Below are 13,100 nucleotides of genomic sequence, written 5' to 3' on the forward strand. Positions count from 1 at the left end.
ATAAACAGGTGTGAAAATGATTGCTGGTGTGGTCAAAGAGAAATTTCAACCTTGGTTGACAATAACATTTATAAAAGTATTGTATTGTATACAGTGGTATGTTGCTGAAAGATTACTGTTTAAATCATCTAAAGTAGCTCTAAATGTGTACTCTTATTTTGAGCCCTGGGGAAGAGAAAAGAGGGAAAATCGATCAGAGCCATTGCACAAGCATTGAGCACAGCCAGTACAACACTTTGGAATGTCCTGAAAAAGAAAGGGACCACTGGTGTACTGAACAACAGACACTGAATGGGTCAGCCAAGGAAAACAACAACACATGATGACAGAAACATTGTGAGAGCTGTGAAGAAAAACACAAAAACAACAGTCAGTCACATCACCAACACCCTCCACAGGGCAGGGATGAAGGTATCACAATCCACCGTTCGAAGAAGAGGGCAGAAATATAGAGGCCATACCACAAGATGTAAACCATTCATCAGCATTAAGAATCAGAAAGCCATATTGGAATATGCAAAGAAATATAGAGATGAGCCACAAAATTCCTGGATCAAGATTAACCTCTACCAAAGTGATGGAAACAGTTTGGGGAAGGCTTACATATGGCTGTGATAGTCAGATGTCCACAGACCTTTGGCCATATAGTGTATATTACTATATACAATATTGTAACATTAAATGTGTGGAGCTTTGAAAAATTGAGCTTGAATGTCTTTAGCCGAGGTGTATGTAATCTTCTGGCTACAGCTATACAATATTTAATGGCTAGTGTGGGTTTTTTTTTTTTTTGTAATTAAAAAGTCTAATATCATTATTAGGATTAAAGAAGAAACTGATACATTTGATTAGACTGAGTCTTTTATTTGTGGACAGAATGGCACTGCAGATGGCCATGCTGCCACCAGAAACTCATTGATACAGTGTGATAGAAATTATCTTGTGGAACATGATCTTGAGACATCTTTGTTCTTAAAGAGAAAGTTTTTGTTGCCTTCTTTTTTCTGTTTGCTGTTGAAAAGGCCTTAGAGAAGAATCAGCAGTGGCTAGTGTATGACCAGCAGAGAAAGGCTTATGTGAAGACAGTGCTGGCAGAAATGTACTAGCTTGAGCAGGAGCCACATCAGGCCAAAAATCCCTACGACAAAAAGAGAAGTTGTGATCATGAGCACTTTTGCAGTCATAGAACCCCCGTTAATGTGTGATTTATAATGTTTTTGTTTTCCTATATATGTGTATGTGCTCAAATATAACCAGAGTGATAAAAAAGGATGCCGCTCAGAGCTCGGAGCTCCAGCCTGAGGCCTACAGCGAGGTCTTCGTTGTGGAGCTCCCCCGGAGGTCAACCCAGCGACCTCAGAGCTCCAGCCAAGGGCCTACGGCAAGGTCTTTTCTCTCCCTCTCTCCTGCCGAGCCACACATGATTTTATGGAGATAATAGAGATCCAGATCCTTTCTGCCTCTGCATGGAGCTCAAAACCCGGCGACCATGGAGCCCCAGCCTGAGGCCTACGGCGAGGAATTACACTATGCTGCCCAATCCGGAACTGAAGGCTGGCCCAGAACTTTTTTTTGGGGGGGGCAATGGTGACAGCAGAGCTCCAGCCTGAGGCCTACGGCGAGGTCTCGGCTGTGGAGCTCCCCCCGGAGGTCAACCCGGAGACCTCAGAGCTCCAGCCTGAGGCCTACGGCGAGGTCCTGGCTGTGGAGCGCCCCCTGGAGGTCAACCCGGCGACCTCAGAGCTCCAGCCAAGGGCCTACGGCAAGGTCTTTTCTCTCCCTCTCTCCTTCTGCCGAACACACGATTTTATGGAGATACTAGAGATCCAGATCCTTTCTGCCTCTGGATGGAGCTCAAATTTTCTCCAATTACAGACTGCTGGGACTACGGCTGCTCCTAAGGCCATACAGACTTCATATAAGTCAATAATGAACTTTTTCACATTATCTGTTGTTACCCAGATGAGGATGGGTTCCCTTCTGAGTCCGGTTCCTCTCAAGGTTTCTTCCTCTTAAAACATCTTAGGGAGTTTTTCCTTGCCACCGTCGCCACTCAGTGGCTTGCTCAGTTGGGATAAATTCGCACCTTTAATATCTGTATACTGTGTTGATATTTCTGTAAAGCTGCTTTGAGACAATGTCTATTGTAAAAAGCGCTATACAAATAAAATTGAATTGAATTGAATTGAAGGTCTCGGCTGTGGAGCTTCAGCCTGCCCCGCTGTCCAGCACAGCTGAGGAGGCTGTCCAGCATTCCAGTGCTGCTGGGGGCGTTGTCCAGCGTTCCAGTGCTGCTGGGGGCGTCGTCCAGCGTTCCAGTGCTGCTGAGGGCGCAGCCCAGCATTCCAGCCCCACTAGGGGTGGTGCTCCGCTTGTCAGCTGCCCGGCAGAGGCCGCCTCATTTTCTGTGGCAGTGAGAGACAGCTTTCACAGGGGCCCAGGACCCCTGTTGGAGGGGGGTCTTTTTGGCACTCCGGGAGGAGCGCCTTTGGTGGAGGGGTCTGTTACGCCACCTCCGGCAGATGGCAGATGGCACTGCGGCGCAGCTTCTGACTGTACACATGACTTGGTTTTGGTTCATTCGCTTCCCACCGGCAGTATTATAGTTTGTATAGTGTGTAATGTGAGTTATGTTGAGTGAGTATTAACCTCAGGTCTCATGTGTTTTCATTTATGTAGTGAATGCATGTAGCATGCTAAGCGGTCTTGGTTTCATGTCCTGCTCTCGTTTCATGCCACGATTCCAGTTTATTGTTTTCCTGTGAAGACCGCGTTTCCTGTGTTTTGTTGAGTTACGTGTACAATAAAGACTTTGATCTGCACCTGCATCCGCCTCCAGTCCCGATCCTTGACAGAGACGGTCCAGAGTAATGTTCAATTTGCAGCTATAAAAATTCCCAAATAAATACATACCATTTTAGTGACTCCTTAAAAGCCTGTTCTCCTAATCAACCAGCAACAAATACAGAACAGCCCTCACACTTGCATATCATTGAGCTTCTTATTTTCACTTACTCTGCCCTTCACGATGGATTTTGACACTTTCCCTCAAAGTTGTGCCCTGATTCATTTGGATATAGAAAGTTAGTCAGTTACAGTTATATTTATACAGTGCTTTTTTAGGCACTGAAAGCACTTTATACATTATATTCGGGAAATCTCCTCAACCACCACCAGCGTGTAGCATCCACCTGGATGATGTGACGACAGCCATAGTGCACCAGAACGCCAACCACAGACCAGCTATTAGTAGAGAGGAGAGAGTGATATAGCTATTTCAGGGATGGAGATTATTAGGGGGCCATGATAGATAAGATCCAATAGGGGAATTTCGCCAGGACACCAGGGTTATACCCCTACTCTTTACGAGAAGTGTTATGAAAACTGTTTATATTACAAAAATTATTTTTTTTAAATATTGTAACGTAACAATATATTATGTTCCATAAATGAAACAGTGCAGCGTTTACCAATGCCACTCTGCTATTTAGTTGATAGTTTAACTACTTTCAAACTACTTGATTTTAAAATAGCAACATTAACGTCCTAGCTAATGGAAAATGCAATAAAATATTATTGCAACTCTAATACACAAAATCTAATTATCTACCTTAGTCATGAGTGGCATGGTTGCACAGCGAGTAGTGGTGCCACCTCACAGATCCATGGGACCCAGTCGATCCTTAGTTCGGGTTATCGTCCCATGTCGTGTACATTTCCTCCAGGTTCTCCGGTTTCTTCCCAACTCCCAGAAATATGCCATTGGGTGGACTGGCTACTCTAAATTTCCCCACCTTGCACCCAGTGTTCCTGGACCACAGGCTCCAGATCTGCTATGACCCTGACCAGGATAAAATGATTACTGAAAATAGACAAATGAAGGAAGTCCCAGAGTTTTCCCATGATCCGATCTGATGTATGATAAATGAAGTCATAGTTAGTTGTATTCTTTTTTGTGGAAGAGCGAGATGTGGATATACAGCAATGCTGTGAGAAGCTTGTAGGCGAGCTCCAGAGAGAACAACTGAAGGGGCAGCAGCTGCTGACGAATACCACCAGATCAGGAAAGAACTAGAGAAGGAGAGGCTGAAGTCGGTACAGCTTCAACAAAAGGTTTAACAGTTTGGAGTGAACTTTATTTTAGTCAAATGTAAAACTCTAATAAAGCCTTGCATAATTAAGGTTTGGATAGGGGAATGTTTTTAGCAGTGTCTTTGAATTATAACACTAAATCCTAACTGCATGTGTATTTTGAGTGATAAATATGGACAACAATTAATGACTTTTAGTATGCAAATATGCTCAGCCCATGACAAGGATTGATTCAGGTCTGCGGACATATTTTGATGCTCGCCACTGATCTGACAGATTCTATTTGGCAGTGACCTGGAAGTATATATGGATTCATTCAAACATTATCCTCATCCCCAGTAATAAATCTGTAGTACTTACAGTGGAACTGGCCAGGTGTGGAGCTCAAGCTGACCTTGAACTCCACAGACCTTAGGTCACACGGTTGATCCTTTGGTTATACTAGTTACTGCATTCATTAATATATACAGTATATAGTTACTCTGTATTTAAAGTTTGGACTTGTGCTAATGTTTCCTTCTTCATGGTGAATGTTCTCCAGAAATCCCTGCTGAATCAGAATGAGGACCAGAGTCAGATGATTTTAAGAGGTACAGAGAGAAGCCTAATTTATAGGAAGCCTAATTCCTCAACTGACTCCTCCATCAACTAGATGCACAAATATTAAGGGTTATATCAATTCAATTCAATTCAATTTTATTTGTATAGCACTTTTTACAATAGACATTGTCTCAAAGCAGCTTTACAGAAATATCAACACGGTATACAGATATTAAAGTTGCAAATTTATCCCAACTGAGCAAGCCACTGAGTGGCGACGGTGGCAAGGAAAAACTCCCTAAGATGTTTTAAGAGGAAGAAACCTTGAGAGGAACCAGACTCAGAATGGAACCCATCCTCATCTGGGTAACAATTGATAGTGTGAAAAAGTTCATTATTGACTTATAGAAGTCTGTATGGCCTTAGAAGCAGCCGTAGTCCCAGCAGTCTGGAATTGGAGTAGATTAGAGCTCCATCCAGAGGCAGCACATCCGAAACGGATCAGGCAGGTCCGGAGATCAGAAAGGATCAGGATCTCTAGTATCTCCATAAAATCGTGTGTGGCTCGGCAGAAGGAGAGAGGGAGAGAAAAGATTATTAGGACTGGGAATTAGCATAATAGAAAGTCTAGTCAGGGTAGGCTTGAGTAAACAAATACGTTTTAAGCCTAGACTTAAACACTGAGACTGTGTCTGAGTCCCAAACACTAATTGGAAGACTGTTCCATAACAGTGAGGCTCTATAAGAGAAAGCTCTTCCCCCTGCTGCAGCCTTCACTATTCTAGGTACCGTCAAATAGCCTGCATTTTTTGATCTAAGTAGGCGTGGTGGATCATAGAAAACCAAAAGGTTGCTTATATACTGTGGTGCGAGACCGTTTAGTGCTTTATAAGTTAATAAAAGTATTTTATAATCAATGCGAGATTTCACTGGGAGCCAATGCAGTGTTGATAAGATTGGGGTGATATGGTCATATCTTCTGGTTCTAGTTAGGACTCTAGCAGCTGCATTCTGGACTAACTGGACTTTGTTTATGTTCCTACTGGAACATCCAGACAGTAAGGCATTACAGTAATCTAATCTAGAGGTGACGAATGCATGAACTAGTATTTCTGCATCATGTAGTGACAATATATTTCTTATCTCAGAAATATTTCTGAGATGAAAGAAAGCTATCCTAGTAATATTATCTACATGAGCATCAAATGATAGGCTGGAGTCAATAATCACTCCAAGGTCTTTTACTACTGTACATGATGAAACAGACAGTCCATCTAGAGTAACCATGTGATCAGAAAGCTTATTTCTAGCTATATGTGGTCCTAATACAAGTATTTCTGTTTTATCAGAATTAAGTAAAAGGAAGTTAGTTAACATCCAACGTCTAATGTTCTTTACACAATCCTCAATTTTACTAAGCTGCTGTCTTTACATGATAACGATCGGTCAGACAAGACCTGAGCCAGGAGAGGACTGTTCCCTTAATGCCAACAACATTTTCTAATCTGTCAAGGAGAATAGTATGATCTATAGTATCAAAAGCTGCACTAAGGTCGAGTAACACAAGCAGCGAGACACAACCCTGATCAGAGGCCAGTAGTAGGTCATTTACTACTTTAACTAACGCTGTCTCTGTGCTATGATGAAGTCTAAATCCTGACTGATACAATTCATAAATGTTATTCCTATGTAAGTACGAGCATAACTGCTTTGCTACAACCTTTTCTAAGAGCTTAGAGATAAAGGGGAGATTTTATATAGTTGAGAGGGGTCAAGGGTCAAGTTTAATAACTGCTAATTTAAGTGATTTAGGTACATAGCCAGTGCTAAGGGAAGAATTGATTATATTTAAAAGTGGTTCAATTACTCCTGGACAAATCTGCTTAAAGAAACATGTAGGCACAGAATCTAGTTTGCAAGTTGACAAATTGGCTGAAGAGATCAATGAAACTAGTTCAGTCTCTCTAAGCGGAGCAAAACTCTCTAAGAATTGATCTGATATTGCTACATTATCATCTAATGGGTTTGATACAATACTGTCTGGTTTTAACTTAATAGCCTGAATATCTAATATTTTCAACCTTACCAATGAAAAATTTCATGAAATCTTCACTGCTATGTAATGATTGAGTGTTTCTCTCTATAGTGGTTTTATTCCTAATTAATTTTGCTACTGTGTTGAATAGAAATCTAGAATTGTTTTTGTTATCTCCCATTAAGGTGGAGAGCTAGATTTTTCTAGCATCGCTAAGAGATTTTCTATATTTCAGGAGGCTCTCCTTCCATGCTGTTTGGGATATCACCAGTTTGGTTTGACACCATTTACGTTCTAATTGTCGAGTTATCTGTTTTAAGGTACGCGTTTGATTGTTATACCAAGGTGCTAATTTTTTCTCTCTAATTATTTTTCTTTTGAGTGGAGCCACTCTATCTAGCGTGTAGCGGAGTGTTGACTCTAAGCTTTCAGTCACCTGATCGAGTTCTATCGGATCTGACGGTGATCTGACGGTGATCCAAATCTAATTGATGTTTCTGAGAGGTTATATCCACTACCAATGTTGGGTCTTGCTACTACAAAATGTTAATTGTCTTTTATTAGTACAATATTTTGTGCGAATTCAATTAGCATATTACATTATGTTATAATGAATGTTTTTCCCCCCATGCTATTCATTCATTCATTCATTTATTCATTCAATGCTTTCTGACAGTAATTATTTCTTTGTCCACCCTCAGATTCAACTGTCTGCCAAGGACCTTGAAGATGAAATGCGTGATAATCACTATCTCCAATTACAACTTCACGGAGTTCTAAAGATGCTGAGTAAGGCTATGGACTAAGTTGCAATATTAGAATCTGAGGTAAGACTCACAGGTCACAGTACATCCACAGTACAGATCAAGGCATATTAAGTATGGATTGTTGAGTCATGCTGTGCATGGTGGACTGCAGAAAGCACAGAGAGAGACATCATCATCTGTGTCAAAAGCCTACACTGTACTGGAGAGAGTTCCCAAGGAAAGTACTTAGCGCTTTTCATCACCCCCAAGAGCTCACAATCTCCTGGATGAGAGTTTTCTGGAGCGTCCCAATTGTAGAGCTCAGTATCCAACCAGTCACCATAGAGAGCTTCTGGTACATTTTAACAAGTGCTTTGGTACAAATTAATGTTAATCAATGTTACCAAATTAAAGTTCACACCATTTTCATTTTGAAAACAACTAAATGTGTATTTAAAATAGTCTAGATTTTGATATATAGTAGATGTTCACTAATCACAAATCCTAGGTTTCATTTATGCAGAAATGTTTAATGATCAATATCCTCTGCTATATGTATTTGCTGGTTTGTTTACATTTTCATTCAATTAAACAGTCCTTGAACTTCTGCTTCTTTCAATATGCACTAATATCAGTATATCTTTATGATATATTATATCAGTATGTTTTTCAGACCATATCAGTTGATCATTTTAGACAAATTGACTCATTGCAGTATCTACTGCCCTGCAGTTACTTAAGTTATATAAATAAGTGGTAAATCAACTCTTCCTAACAGTGAAAACTAGAATATCACCTCCTATAATTACTCTACAGTGATGTCTTCAATCAGTTAGAAGGAATTTCTGCATGTTCCAAAAAGCACTACAGTCATCTCAGTCTCCAGAAATTCAAGAAATATAGGACTAAATGATCGCTAAACCATTTAAGCTGACTTCAATCACAAGCAGGCCCGGATTGGCTAATCGGGAGCACCAAGAGAATTTCCGGTGGGCCGCGAGGGCCGGTGTTGTCATGGCACTGGGTTGAAATATGGATAATGTCCCTAGGCTGCCTGCACTATTTTACCGCAGCCCCACTCTTTTTATTTAATATTTTACCGCAGCCCCACTCTTTTTATTTATTATTTTACCGCAGCCCACTCGAAGAGTGCAGCCTGCAGTTTAATGATGACATAATTATCTTTTGACTCCCCTGACAGCGGCACCTTGCTAAAAAAGAAACTTTACTTGTAAACTTCAGTCAGTGGTGCTTGTTGTTGATGCAGGATATAGGCTAAAATGGAAAATAGAAAGTGCAAAGGCGGCGCTGAAAAGGCAAGATTTAAAAAAAAGAAAGCTCTTCAAACTGACGTGGCCAAATGTACAAAACTGAGCAGCTTTTTCACCAGCACACCAAATGAGGACGATGAGATGACCGGTAAACTAACGTTAAGCTAGTTAGGAGCAGTGCCAGATGCTAGCAGCTGTGCAAAACAACATTGTCTGCAAACCACCGTTCATGTTTATGCATCAAACTTTTTCTTGTAGCTCTTCAGCAGCACCAGCAGCCTCTATTGCTCATTGAGTGAATATAAGAATTAGACGAATTAATATTAATGAAGAGTATGGTGTAGGCTACACCTGCTCAATAAAAAATGCCCTGAGATAATGAATGATACCAGATGATTCAGCACTACATTAGTGAAACTGACTTGACTTGATCAGAAAGCTTTGTAAGAAGGGGAGATTTGTGGTGAGAAATATGACAATTTGTCAAATTTGATTTAGTGTCCAAAGCAGAGCCAGGACCCAGTTGTAGGCTTATGCAGGAGATTGATGCTCTCACTGTGGAAGACACAGGTAAGCTGTTGTACCACAGTGTGTGAATAAGCAAACATGATCACATTAGTTACAACAGGCCTGTAACAACTTTCTATGCCCAAGTGTTAGTGACCCATTATGTTTTTTTTATCAAAAGATAGTAGCCTAAAGATACAAAGCCCATGATTGAAAGGGAATAGGATAAAAGTCATATGAAATAAGCATGCATATTTTGGCATTTGGATATTTTAGTAGTTAAAATAAAACGTGCTTTTCATGTCAAATATGTTAAAGATTACAGAATGATTTTTATTGTGATTAAGGTGCACTCGAGTCTAGGGATATACAGAAGTTAGTGTGAAAGGGAGAGTAGAGTCTACTCAGGGACTGATAACAGAGGCAACAATTCAGCAGCAGAACCCAGAACCACAAGCTAGGAACAAGGCAGATGAAGATGATTCTGTTAATAGTTTTGATCACTTTGCTCGACCTCAGTCACAAGATATACATACATTTTTTTCTTACCATCCCTAACAAACCCCAAATGTTCCTATACCAAAGGTTTTCAATAGCAAAGATGGAACAAACCGCAAGTGGCTGACTTACTGTGAAAAAAACAATCTCTGTACTGTTCTGTTTGTTTGGCATTTGCACCTTTGGTAGGTGATGGCCCTTTCATAAAGGGAGGCATGAAAGACTGGAAACACATTCACCAAAGGATTGAAATTCTCATGTCTTTGGACAATGACACTCTGATAAATAAAGTTGCAGAGACCAGTGCATTGCTCAGGCATTTATTAATGTTTTAGGGTTGACCATGTTTCCTTGAAACAAGGGTGTAACCATGGTATGGACATTGGGGGGTCCAATCCCCCACCAACATCCAAAGTTTGATACTGAAAATTTGCATATTTAGAACATAGTTTTAGGATTACAGTTACCGCTTGAATTCACGTGATTTCTGAGTGATAGAAGCTCCCACAGCATGGGGAAATTGTGGGGTGCTGTGGATGTCCTGTGGGCAAATGTATTCTCTGCTCCATAACCTACCATGAAACCCACCACACCAAGTAGAGGCGAGCTAAGATGTGTGCGGGCAAACCACACACGCTAACATTTAAGCATGCACTCATGACTTTTAAACAAACTCAGAAAGGATGGCTACCTATGAAACTAAATTCAACACTATATATGTTGTAAATACAATTTCCCCACGGATGCTTCCAAGCAAAGGCGTTCAAAGGGAAAAACATTTTAGGAAATTTTCTAAGAATGTTATACAAAGATGTAGAATCTTTACAGACACATGCAAGCAGGCTACTTCCAATTCACCTCTTACAAAGTAGTGAAAATGCTATCAACATAAGAAATGGTTCATTTACTCAAATATTTTTTATTTCAACAAGACCCACTAGATGGTGCTAAAAATGCTAGAAATGGCAACTGAATATTCTGTTTGTGTAACTGGTGTCATTTATTATGTTAATGTCATCATGCAGATTAGCTTACTATGTAATAAGTGTACAAAGTGTACAACAATATATAGTGGTAACCTGAAACGTTAGCTATGTAAAGGGTATTGGAGTTGTCTTTTCTTAATTCTAAAGACAAATTGCCATAACTAGTTCTGAATGGATAACTATAATATGGCCACAACTCAGACGTTAGTTCCATATCTCTCGTTGCCAAGCTAGCACATCTCAGCATTATGCTGAGCCTTATATTTGTAAAAACACTTAGTTGTCCTTAGCCGAAATGTAGTGTAAAGGAACAAAATGCTGTGCAACTTTCCTCACTTTCATTCGCATATATAACAGTCTGTCACAACGTAAGGGTTCACAATGAACTCGGTGGGAGGATATGCAAGTGAATATAACATTAATGGTCAAAAACTGGAACTGACGTTAGCCTAGCCTACTTCGTGGGTGTGCAAATATCAAAAGTTAATTGACGTTCTTAAGAACAAACCAAGCCATGGTATGATGTCTTCTATACTAAGCTAAGGTTACCTACTATTTAGGTATCTAGTTACTTACTGTCTGAAAAAAAGCTTGTATGTTCTGCGGCACTTTTCTACGCTTGGCTGCTGTCTCCATTTCTTACAGACTGAGCAGCGAAAATATATCAACGAACTTGCATTGAGTATGGGCGCAACCAAGTGTACAATTGGAGGGGGGGCACACACCGATTTTCCTTAACAAACGGAAATATATTAAAAAGGAATAGATATAAATAAATAGAATAGATGAAGAAAAGACAGATCCGTTGGCAGGGTTCATTAAAGGGGGACATATAGAAAATATTTTGTACTGTATACTGGGGGGACAGATTGGTAATTCCTCAACGTTGGGGAGACACAAACCCCCCCCCCCCCCAAAGAATGCGTGGTTATGCCTATGCCTTGAAGCTACACTTATGCGGAGGAAAAAGAGATGAAGCCGTCATTAGAAAGTTATACTGTGAAAAGAATTCTTGCAGAGAACAGTGCAATACTTGTTTTATTCTTTATTTGCGTTTAAGGATTGGATATGTGTGAACAATTTTGCACAGAATATATATTCAGATATTGCAGAAAAGGACATTGTGATGTTTTAAAGAATAGTGTTGGAGATTTACCCTTTAACTAATGTTCTCACATTTGTGTTGAAGTTGTAAAGCAGCCATTTCCTTAACTTATGCAAAGGAAAAATAGATGATGGTGTCATTAGAAAGTGCAATATATTTTATTTTATTTTTATTTTTTTTTTATTATTATTTTATATTTGTATTTATTTGATATTTTTTAATTTCAATGTTTAGATATTTATTAACACTATTATTTATTTATTTATTTATTTTTACAGAAAATAGATTCTGATACTGTTAAACATTACATTGTGTTGTTGTAAAGAATACTGTTGTTAAATAAATCTTCACTGTGAAGCAACACTAAGGCTACTGTATTTGCACTGAATTGGAAATTATGATATTTTTGAAAAACACAATGAATTACAAGGCTGTAGAGAACAGTGCACTATTGCAGACTTATATACTGAGGTTTTAATTACATTATTTTAATATAGTCAGTCGTGAACTAAAGTGGGCCGGTCTAAGGCATGAAACTCCAGGGCTGAAAATGAGTCCCACTCCAGCCCTGATCACAAGTTATGTGTGCTTACCTTCTAAAAACCATCACGGACACCAGGATGGATCCCTTGCACATTCTCAACAATACGATGATAATTGGAGATGATTGTGGATGTCAGATGAGATTCACATTCCTACTTTATCTTATAGCATTTTTCCATGAATGAGGTGCCAGTACTGGTTTTGGAGCCAATGCCTAACCCCAAACTCCAGTAGAACTTTCAACTGTTGCCCCACAATTGTCAGCAAAATTGTTCTGTCCCAGCATCAAGATGCTGCTGGTCTGGAACCTAGAACCAGTGAAGTGAATTGTTTAGAGGGCAACATCATTTCATCATTATGAAAACTTAAATACCTGGGCCTGGTTGCATGAAAACCCTTAAGTGGTTTGACTTAAGAGTACCCCTCAGGGCAAGCAAATCCCTGAGGCAAATGATTTCTTTAAGAGAGTTGCAACAAACGTTTTAAATGTCATCCTTACCAAAGTGTTTATACTTAGCATTTTGCAATAGTTTCTGGCAAAGCACAGCAATAGGGAAGTGGTTGCTATGCTTACGAAATGTCCCACAATAAACAGAACATAATGGACCATAAAACAAGTTTAACTTATCCTACACCAACTGTACTACAATATTTCAGTTATGGAAAATAGTAACAGTACTGAAACCAAGAAACGTAAACCCAACTGGACTGAAGATGAAAAAAGCCATTCTTTTAGAAGAATATGGGAAAAGAAAAAACTCCCTCCAAAGCCGCTTT

This window comes from Ictalurus furcatus, chromosome 29, assembly GCF_023375685.1.
Source record: "Ictalurus furcatus strain D&B chromosome 29, Billie_1.0, whole genome shotgun sequence".
Taxonomy (NCBI): Eukaryota; Metazoa; Chordata; class Actinopteri; order Siluriformes; family Ictaluridae; genus Ictalurus; species Ictalurus furcatus.